General features: G+C 40.2%; 1 pseudogene; it reads right to left on the bottom strand.

The window, feature by feature from the left end:
• Window positions 1-2,516: 2,516 nt before the first annotated feature.
• Window positions 2,517-9,015, bottom strand: part of LOC116082624 — a 13,686-nt pseudogene continuing 7,187 nt past the window's right edge.

Genomic DNA, 9,015 nt, shown 5'->3' with positions numbered 1-9,015 from the left:
GATTCTAATTTGGGCTGGACACTGATTCTCCTTTCCCTCAGTCTTCTCTCCATTCTTGTCCTTGCAGTTTTGGTAGACAGGAAAATTGTGGGTCAGAGTTTCTGAACATGGAATGGTAACCCCATCCCTCCACTTGATGCCCTGTCTTTCTACTGGAGATAGACTCCACAAGTTCCCTCTCTCCACTGTAGGGCATTTCATCTAAGGTCCCTCTCTTTGAGTTCTGAGTGCTCTCACCTCCCATGTCTCTGGTGCATCCTAGAGGGTCCCCCTACCTCCTATCTCCCAAGGCTACCTGTTTCCATTTTTTTTTTCCTGCTGGCCCTCAAGGCTTCACTCCTGTTCCCTACCCCAATACCTGATCATGTTCCCCTTTTCCCCTCCCTGTCCCTTCCTCCACCCAGATCCCTCCCTTACTCTGCAGCCCCCCATAATTGCTTTCTTCTCCCTCCCAAGTGGGATTGAAGCATCCTCACTTGGGCCTTTTGGCCTGTTAACTTTCTTGAGTTCTGTGGATTGTATCCTGGATATTTTGTACTTTTTTTTGGCTAATATCCACTTATTAGAGAGTGCATACCATGCATGTCCTTTTGGGTCTGAGTTACCTCTCTCAGGATGACGTTTTCTAGTTCTGTCCATTTGCCTGCAAAATTCATGATACCCTTTTTTTTTTTTTTTAAATAGCTGAATAGTATTTCACTGTGTAAATGAACCACATTCATTTGTACTCATTCTTCAGTTGAGGGACATCTGGGTTGCTTCTAGTTTCTGGCTATTATGAATAAACTTGCTATGCACATGGTTGAGCATATGTCCTTGTGGTATGTTGGAGCATCTTTTGGGTATATGCTCAGGAGCTAAAAACCTTAGAGAGAATAGGACTTTATGATACATGCTTCACCATAATAGAGGCTGTGTATAAAAGAAACACATAACCAACATTATCATCCTAAATGGAGAAAACTTGAAATAGTACAATTAAAATCAGAAATGAGACCAGTATGTCCACTATTTCCTCTCCTTTGCAATACACTGCTTGAAGCACTAGCTAGAACAGTAAGGCAAGAGAAGAAATCAAAACAAGGCAAATAGAAAAAGAATGAGTAGACTCATCCCTATTTGCAGGTGAAGGATGACATTACACACATAAGGTTCCAAAGATTCTAACAGAAAATCTCCAGGTACAATCAACAATTCCAGCAAAATGGAAGGATATAAAATTAACTGACAAAAATCAGTAACCTTTGTTTACAGCAACAATAAACACACTGAGAGAGAGATCATGGACACACTCCAACTTACAATAGTCTCAAATAAAATTATATATATATATATATATATATACATACATATATACACATACATACATATATATACATATATTTATACATATATACACATATATATTCATATATATGTATATATATGAAATAAGCCTAACCAAGGAGGTGAAAATCCTATACAATGAAAAAAATGTAAAGTTCTGAAGAAAACAGTTGAGGACAGTAGAAAATGTAATGACATCCTATGTTCATGTATTGGTAGAATTAATATTGTGAAAACAACCATTTATCAAAAACCATTTATAGATTAAGTGCAATCCCAATCAGCATTCCCATAATATTATTCCCAGAAATAAAAAAAAATCTAAAATTCCTACAGAATCACAAAGGTTTTGAGATAACTTAAAAAATACTTAGCAAACAAACAAACAAACAACCCCCCCAAAACCCCAACTCCGCCCAAAAAACCCTAACTCCCCCCCCCCAAAACCCAATGCTAGTGATCCTCCAACAGTTCTTTCATTATTCAGGACTGTTTTAACTAACCCTTTCCCCTCATATGATGTAGAAAACTGTTCTAAGATCTATGAAAGATTGTGTTGGATTTTTGAAGGGGATTTTATTGAATCTATTGATGACTTTGTATAGGATGACTTTTTTACTATACTAATTCTATCCATCTATGAGTATAGGAGCATAGGAGATCTCTATCTTCTGGCTTCTTCTTCTTCTTCTTCTTCTTCTTCTTCTTCTTCTTCTTCTTCTTCTTCTTCTTCTTCTCCTCCTCCTCCTTCTTCTCCTCCTTCTCTTCCTCCTCCCCCTCCCTCTCCCCTCCTCCTCCTCCTCCTCCATCTTCTTCTTCACTTTTATTTTTTTCATATAAGAAATGGCTTTATTAGAAAACATGTAGTGTACATGTGGCTAACTTCTATCACTGGTATACAGCTTAGCTATTTTGTAATTAAAATCGGACACAGGGTTCCAATGTCTTCAGAAGTTAGTGGCATGAGTCCCATTCCTCTGTTGTGTGCCTGGGAGGAGTCATCCCTAGTTCAGCTCATCAGAAGGTCAGCACGGGTACAATGCACACGGGACTGCCTTATGCAGGCAGTGCATCCTGTGGGAGATGCACAGTTTTCTGTGGGAAAACTCCAGGGTCCAGCACACGTGTGCCGTCCACAGAGTTTTCAAGTCCTCACGACATTCACTTTCTGCATTATTACCTAGGAGTCATTAAATTAATGTGAGAGTGTAACTTAACAGAACCTCTAAAAAAGATATCTTCTTTCGCCTTTCCTCCCATTGCAGGTGCAATTCCAAGCAAAGGTGCAGTCTATAGTACGGGCCCTTTAGAGTCCTACGAGTCTGTTGGCTTAAACTGAGACCATCAAGGTAGAGTCTGTCGTAGGATTCCCTGAAGCACAGAATGAGGAGACTGAGCAGACACGACCCGGGAAGGCACCAGTTGAACCAAGACAACTCTGTATGATAAAATGTGACAAAAAATAAAAGCACTCCCATGAACATATTACTTAAAAAGGTGACAACTCCACAGGAAATCCCTTCTGGAACAGGGTAGACAGTTTCCACAAAAAGCTCAAAGAATATTGGAACGCTGCTGTTCAAGAACACTCCCAGGAGGATGCAGGAGGCGTACAGTGTCACTGTTGTCAAAGGCAAGTGGGTGATGTTGTTTAGACAGGTCAGGGTGAACCACGTGGATGACAGTGTGGCCCCAGAAAACAGGAGGAGAAGAATCAGTTTCAGCATACCCCGAATAAAATCTGCAAACTTTGCCATAGCTATCCCAACAACACAGCCTCCAACTATGGACCAAAATCCAATCCAGCCAGCATCTACTTGACTAACATGCACTGGTGTTAAAATTAAGTCCAGAACTCCAGACCAGCCAGCAAACACACCAAGTGGTATTGCATATGCTAAAGCAATCATCAAAAACCTCAAATTGCTTAGTAACCTACAAAAGCTCCGCAGGCAACTCAGCCGCTGGCTCACAGCAGCAACACTGGGAGGAAGAGGAGGCCGTGGAGGGAAATAAGCTAGCATGGCAGAGAATATTAGGCAGACAACTCCAAATTCTGCATATAGCACGGTCTCGAATCGGTCTTTAATATGAGCCCTGCTACTCTCTGCAGCGAGAAGGGGTGCTGTCCCATTGGGAGCTGGAACAACCAGGGGCCCGACGAGAAATGCACATGTTCCACCGAGGTAACTCATCGAGGTAACAGCATCGATGCGATTGCTGTGGCCGTGGTTCGCTCGTCAGCAGAGAACCACGTTGTAGAGAGGAACGGCGCTGCATTCATGGCAGTTGGACCTGCTAGTCCATTCAGTATCTGTCCCCCATGGATTAATCTTTTTTTAAGGGCTAAGTCTGACACGGGTATGCATCTTAGACCAGTTCCCAAAACCATAAGAAATGACGTCAGAAGCACGGTGACCCGCAGACCTCTCTTGTCCATCAGCCACATAATCGCGAAGCAGGGCAGGAAGCCTATGGGCCCCCAGAGGACCAGGAGCGCGATGTCCCATCCGGTGAAGCCATAGGCCTGGCGCGCTGAGTTCTGGTTGGGGCCCCAGGTATTCCAGATCAGGCCCTGGGCAAATGCGAGGAGCGAGAAGAGCAGCAGCACCAGCCAGCGGCGCCCGTAACCCTCCTGGGGCCCAGGCCCGCCGCAGGTAGCCGCCGCCTCCCCGCCCCTGAGCGCAGCCCCCGGCGCAGGCCCGAGCCCCTTCGTCACTTTTTTTGAGACAGGATTTCTTTGCATAGCCCTGGCTGTTCTAGAACTGGCTCTGTAGACCAGACCTCGAAACTCAGAGATCTGCCTCTCTCTGCCTTTCAAGTGTTGCAACTAAAGTTGTGGGCCAAAACCACTAAGCATCTTCTTCAGGTTCTTTATTCAAGAACTTGAACTTTGCCGGGCGGTGGTGGGGCACACCTTTAATCACATAAAGTATTTCACTTACTTGGTCAGAGATACCCGAAGACATTTAATATTATTTGAGGTTAGTTTGAAATATGTTGTTCTGATCTTTTGTAGATTGTATATAGGAAAATATTGATTTTTGTGAGTTAATTTTGTATCCACCTACTTTGCAGAATGCATTTATCAAATGTAGGAGTATCCTGATGGAATTTTTAGGGTCATTTATATATACTATCATTATCACCTGCAAATAAAGATACTTTGATTTCTTCCTTTCCAATTTGCATTCTCTTGATCTCCTTCAGTTGCCTTATTGCTATAACTAAGATGGCCAGCACTATATTGAATAGGTATGGAGAGAGTGGACATCCTTGTTTTGTTCCTGATTTTAGTGGAATTGCTTAGAGTTTTCCTCCATTTAAGTTGATGTTGATTATAGGCTTGATGTAAACTTCCTTCCTAATGTTGACTTATATCCCTTGTATGTCTAATTTTCCCAAGTCATTTTTTCTTCTTTTTAAAAAATTTCTCTTTCATATATTACTTCCTAGCCGCAGTGTACCTTTCCTCTTTTACTCCTAATTCCTCCTCCTAACCTCCTGTCTCCCCCCTCATCTACTCCTCCTCCATTTCTCTTCAGAAAAAGCCTTCCAGGGATATCTACCAAACACAACACATCAAGTTGAAAGAAGACTAGACACTTCTGCTGGTTTTTGTTTTATTGTTTTTTTTTTTTTTGTCTATTTTATTTGGTTCTTACACTGTTATCCCCTTTCCACCATTTATTCCACACTAATCCCTTATAGAAGAGAAAGAAGGTAAGAGGGGTATTAAGGGAGAGCTAAGAAGTTAGCCTGCTCCTTTCTCTGGCAGGACTGGTATGTGGGTTCCCAGGGATTGATCGATAGAGTTAGAAACATTTTCTCTGATGGATTTGTTGAAAATCTTTTCTGTGTTTCTTCTCTTCCCTATTATTCTTCTAGTTGGTCTTTTTATAATATCCCAGATTTTCTGGATGTTTTGCCCCAGGAGTTTTTTAGATTTAACATTTTTCTTGACTGATGAATCTATTCTATTGGGTCCTCAATCCCTGAGATTTTCTCTTCCTTCTCTTATATTCTGTTCATGCAGTTTACCTTCATCAGCTTTAAAGGAGACAACTATAGTTTTTGTTGGAGTTCCTAAAGTTTTAATTTCTATATTTCCTTCTGTTTGAGTTTTCTTTATTGATTCTATTTCCACTTTCATGTTTTTAATAGCTTTATTAGTTTTCATTGAATGTTTGTTTCTGCTTTTATAGATTTCTTTAAGAGTTTTATGTGTTTCTTCTTTAAAGACCTCTATCATATTCATAAAGGATGTTTTAAGGTTTCTTTTATTTGTGTTTCTAATATGTTAAAATATTCAGGGCAAGCTGTGAGAGGGTTGCTATTCCTAGTGGGGACATATTGTCGTGGTTGTTATTAATTGTGATTTTTGCACTGGCAACTAGTCATTTTGGATTGGGAAGATTGAAATTCCACGTGTTGATACTTGGTTTTGTCTTTTTTTTTTCCAGTGGGTGTTTTGTTATTGACTTCTGTTTCTTCTCTGGGAAAATGTGATGGCTGTGTATGGCTTGTAGGAAAATCTTTTGGGGTTATGATAGATTTAGCCACTGGAGATTCTAGGTAAAATGTGTTTCTAGGTATTGGGGCCTGAGATTTATGAACAGAAATGGGCTGGGGTCAGTGGTGAAGCTTTGCAAGAGGGAGGAAAGATGAGTGTTCCACCAGGATCTGCTTGTTAGCTCTCTAGGAATGAGGACACAGAGTGAGGAGAAGGCACAGCAGATGGTCTGCTAGAGAACTGGGGGACTGGATTTGGAGGCATGGAGTGGGAAGTAGAGATCTGCAGTTAGCCTATCTGCTTCCCTGGCAGGAGTGTCCTGTGTGTTCTTAGGGTGTCTCTGCTGGAGTTGGGGGCTGGGGTAAGGGAGGTTAGAAAGGGAAGCTCTGTGGGATCCACTAGAGATGAGGTGTGGGTTGAGACTACAACAGGTATTCTGCTGCAGAGGTTGGCATGAGACAGAGAAATTGGACATGGGGGAATGAAAAGAGGGGTGAAGGTCTTCAGTTGGCCTAACTCCATCCTTGCAGGAGTAGCCTTTGGGATACCAGAGAGTGCTACTAGAGTTGGGGAATTGTATAAAGCAAAAGGGGGTGGAGTGGAGACTAGAGGTTAAGAGGCAAAGGTGTATGGGATCCACTAGAGATGAGGTAGGGAGAAGGCTGCAGAGGTGAGGAAGAGCCTGGGGGATTGGCCTTGGAGGAATGGAGGGCGAGGCAGATATCTGCACTTAGCTTCTGTGTTTTCTCCCTCAGTCATGGTATATGTTCAGAAAAGTATCAGTCCCAGAGTGTGAAGCTTTTGCCAGCATGGTAAAGCTCATGAATAGTGACACGATTCCTTGTTCTATGAAGCAGTTTATTAAATTGAAAATTCAATTTAGCTATCATCATTATCATTTATTACCATTTACAACTTCAATGATATGTTCTTCCTGTGAGTTGATTAGTTCTCATAGGCATTGATTAGTTCCTAGAAGTTCAACATTTAGAAAAGAATTCAAAAGGTATACTTCATGCAACGATCTAAGTTTATTTCTAAATTCAGATAAGTGAAACTATTTGATACGTTAATTTGATTTCTAGCCAAAATACAGAAAAGATAAACCAAAAGGAAATGACTATTAGACACATACATGCCAACAATTCTAAGTAGGCAGTGTAACACTCTCCTGAAGGTCTATAACTGTTATATGTTTTATACACTTAGTTTTTTGAAGCTAGCAGATGATAAGTATATAATTGAACTTCATTAGTCAAAACTTCCCAAAGATTAGGGAAAACTTATAAAATAATATAATGACTAGGGGGCATTTCCACAAACAGTCTATTTTGTGAGATGGTAAACTGTTTGAAAACAACCTTGAAAAACAGATGGGGAGGAAGACAAACTTACAATATTAATTAAAAGTATTTTCTGTAAGATATTATAGTATAACCTGATTGGTTAATCAAGAAATCATCCAATGACTCTTCCTTCTTCTCATTTAAAGAATTATGAGCAATAGAGGAAAAAAAATCATGACAGATTGCAACAATGTATTTTGCTAAATTCATCTTGATTCATTAAAATTATAAAAAAGATCATTTAGAGACAGATTTATGATACATCAAAGTTTAAATAAAACATTATTTTTCATAAAAGCTAAATGCTATCATATATAGAAATAATAATTTCATTTACTTTGTGAAATTTCATCACATGCAAGAATTACTATAGCTCTTAACAGCGTCACAAATTCCATAGACCTATATCAAAAGTCTAACTGGCACAAAATTCATTACATTCTTTTTTCATTAAAGTTGAGATAACCATGGAATACATTTTTTATGAATGGATGAGAAATAAGGAAGACCGTGTTGTCACTTTTAAATTTATTTATTTATTTTAAAGATTTATTTATTATTATAAATAAGTACACTGCAGCTGTCTTCAGATGCACCAGAAGAGGGCATCAGATCTCATTACAAGTGGTTGTGAGCCACCATGTGGTTACTAGGATTTGAACTCAGGACCTTCGGAAGAACAGTCAGTGCTCTTACCCTCTGAGCCATCTCGCCAGCCCCTTTAAATTTATTTTGTACACATTGTTTTGCCTATGGCTGTGCATTACATGGGTGTTTGCTATACTTGGTGCCAGAAGAGGGCATCAGAACCTGGAACTAGAGTTACAGATAGTTGTGAACTGCCATGTAGGTGTTGGGGATCAAACTCAGGTCCTCTGGAAGAGCAGCAAATGCTCTTAACCTCTGCGCTGTCTCTCTTGCCCTGTGTTGTCACCTTTAAAGCACGTAAATTTGTGCCCATTCATTCTCTCATCTCAGAGAAAGTAGTAACCAGTCGCAAAAGATATTAGTGCCAAGTGTCACTGAACAAAGATGGAAGAAATCCCTCATCATGTGGGGTTTGTGATGATGGCTACCATGCATAGTGCATTATCTGAGCCAAATATGAATACATCTTTGCATGATGTCACAAAAGATTAAATATACAAATTATTTATAGGGCAAGGGTATAGTACAAGTTGGTAGAGTGCTTACTTAGCATGTATGAAGCCTTGTGTTCAATCCCCAACACCACACACACTGGGTGTGGTGGTATATGCCTGTAACATACACTGGGTATGGTAGCACACATGTAATTCCTTCACTTGGGAGGTTGAGAGAGGAGGATTAAGTGACTAATGGTCGTCTTCAGCTACATAAAGAGCTTGAAAGGGTCTTGGTTCCATGAAAACCAATCTCAAAAGCAGACAGGCAGACAAATGAACACTTCAAATTACTTGTATACTGTTATTTAAATGTACAAAATGCAATGCACATGGAATGATTTTGGTCAATATTTTAGAATATATGAGCATTACCATTGAAACTATACAAGGAGACACAGCAGATTCCATGGGGGCTCCCACAGAAATTAGAATGCATTCAAGTTTGCATTCAGAGCCCCTTTGCATTCCCTGAGAATTATTTGCACCATTTTAGCAAACAGGTGACATGTATTCCCTGAGAATATGCTAATGGTTAGAAATATGGAAGATCTACTTAGTCTTCCAAGTTGTTTGCATCCAGAAAAGCTCTGTATGTGAGAATTACTTTAGCCATTGGTCTTTAAGATCCAAGGATTACTTTCCTTATTCAAATCTGAACCAGAGAACTTCCTTTATTGCTTTATTC

The sequence above is a fragment of the Mastomys coucha genome, unplaced genomic scaffold (genome assembly GCF_008632895.1).
Source record: "Mastomys coucha isolate ucsf_1 unplaced genomic scaffold, UCSF_Mcou_1 pScaffold7, whole genome shotgun sequence".
NCBI lineage: Eukaryota > Metazoa > Chordata > Mammalia > Rodentia > Muridae > Mastomys > Mastomys coucha.
This window is presented reverse-complemented; position numbering and strand designations above follow the sequence as displayed.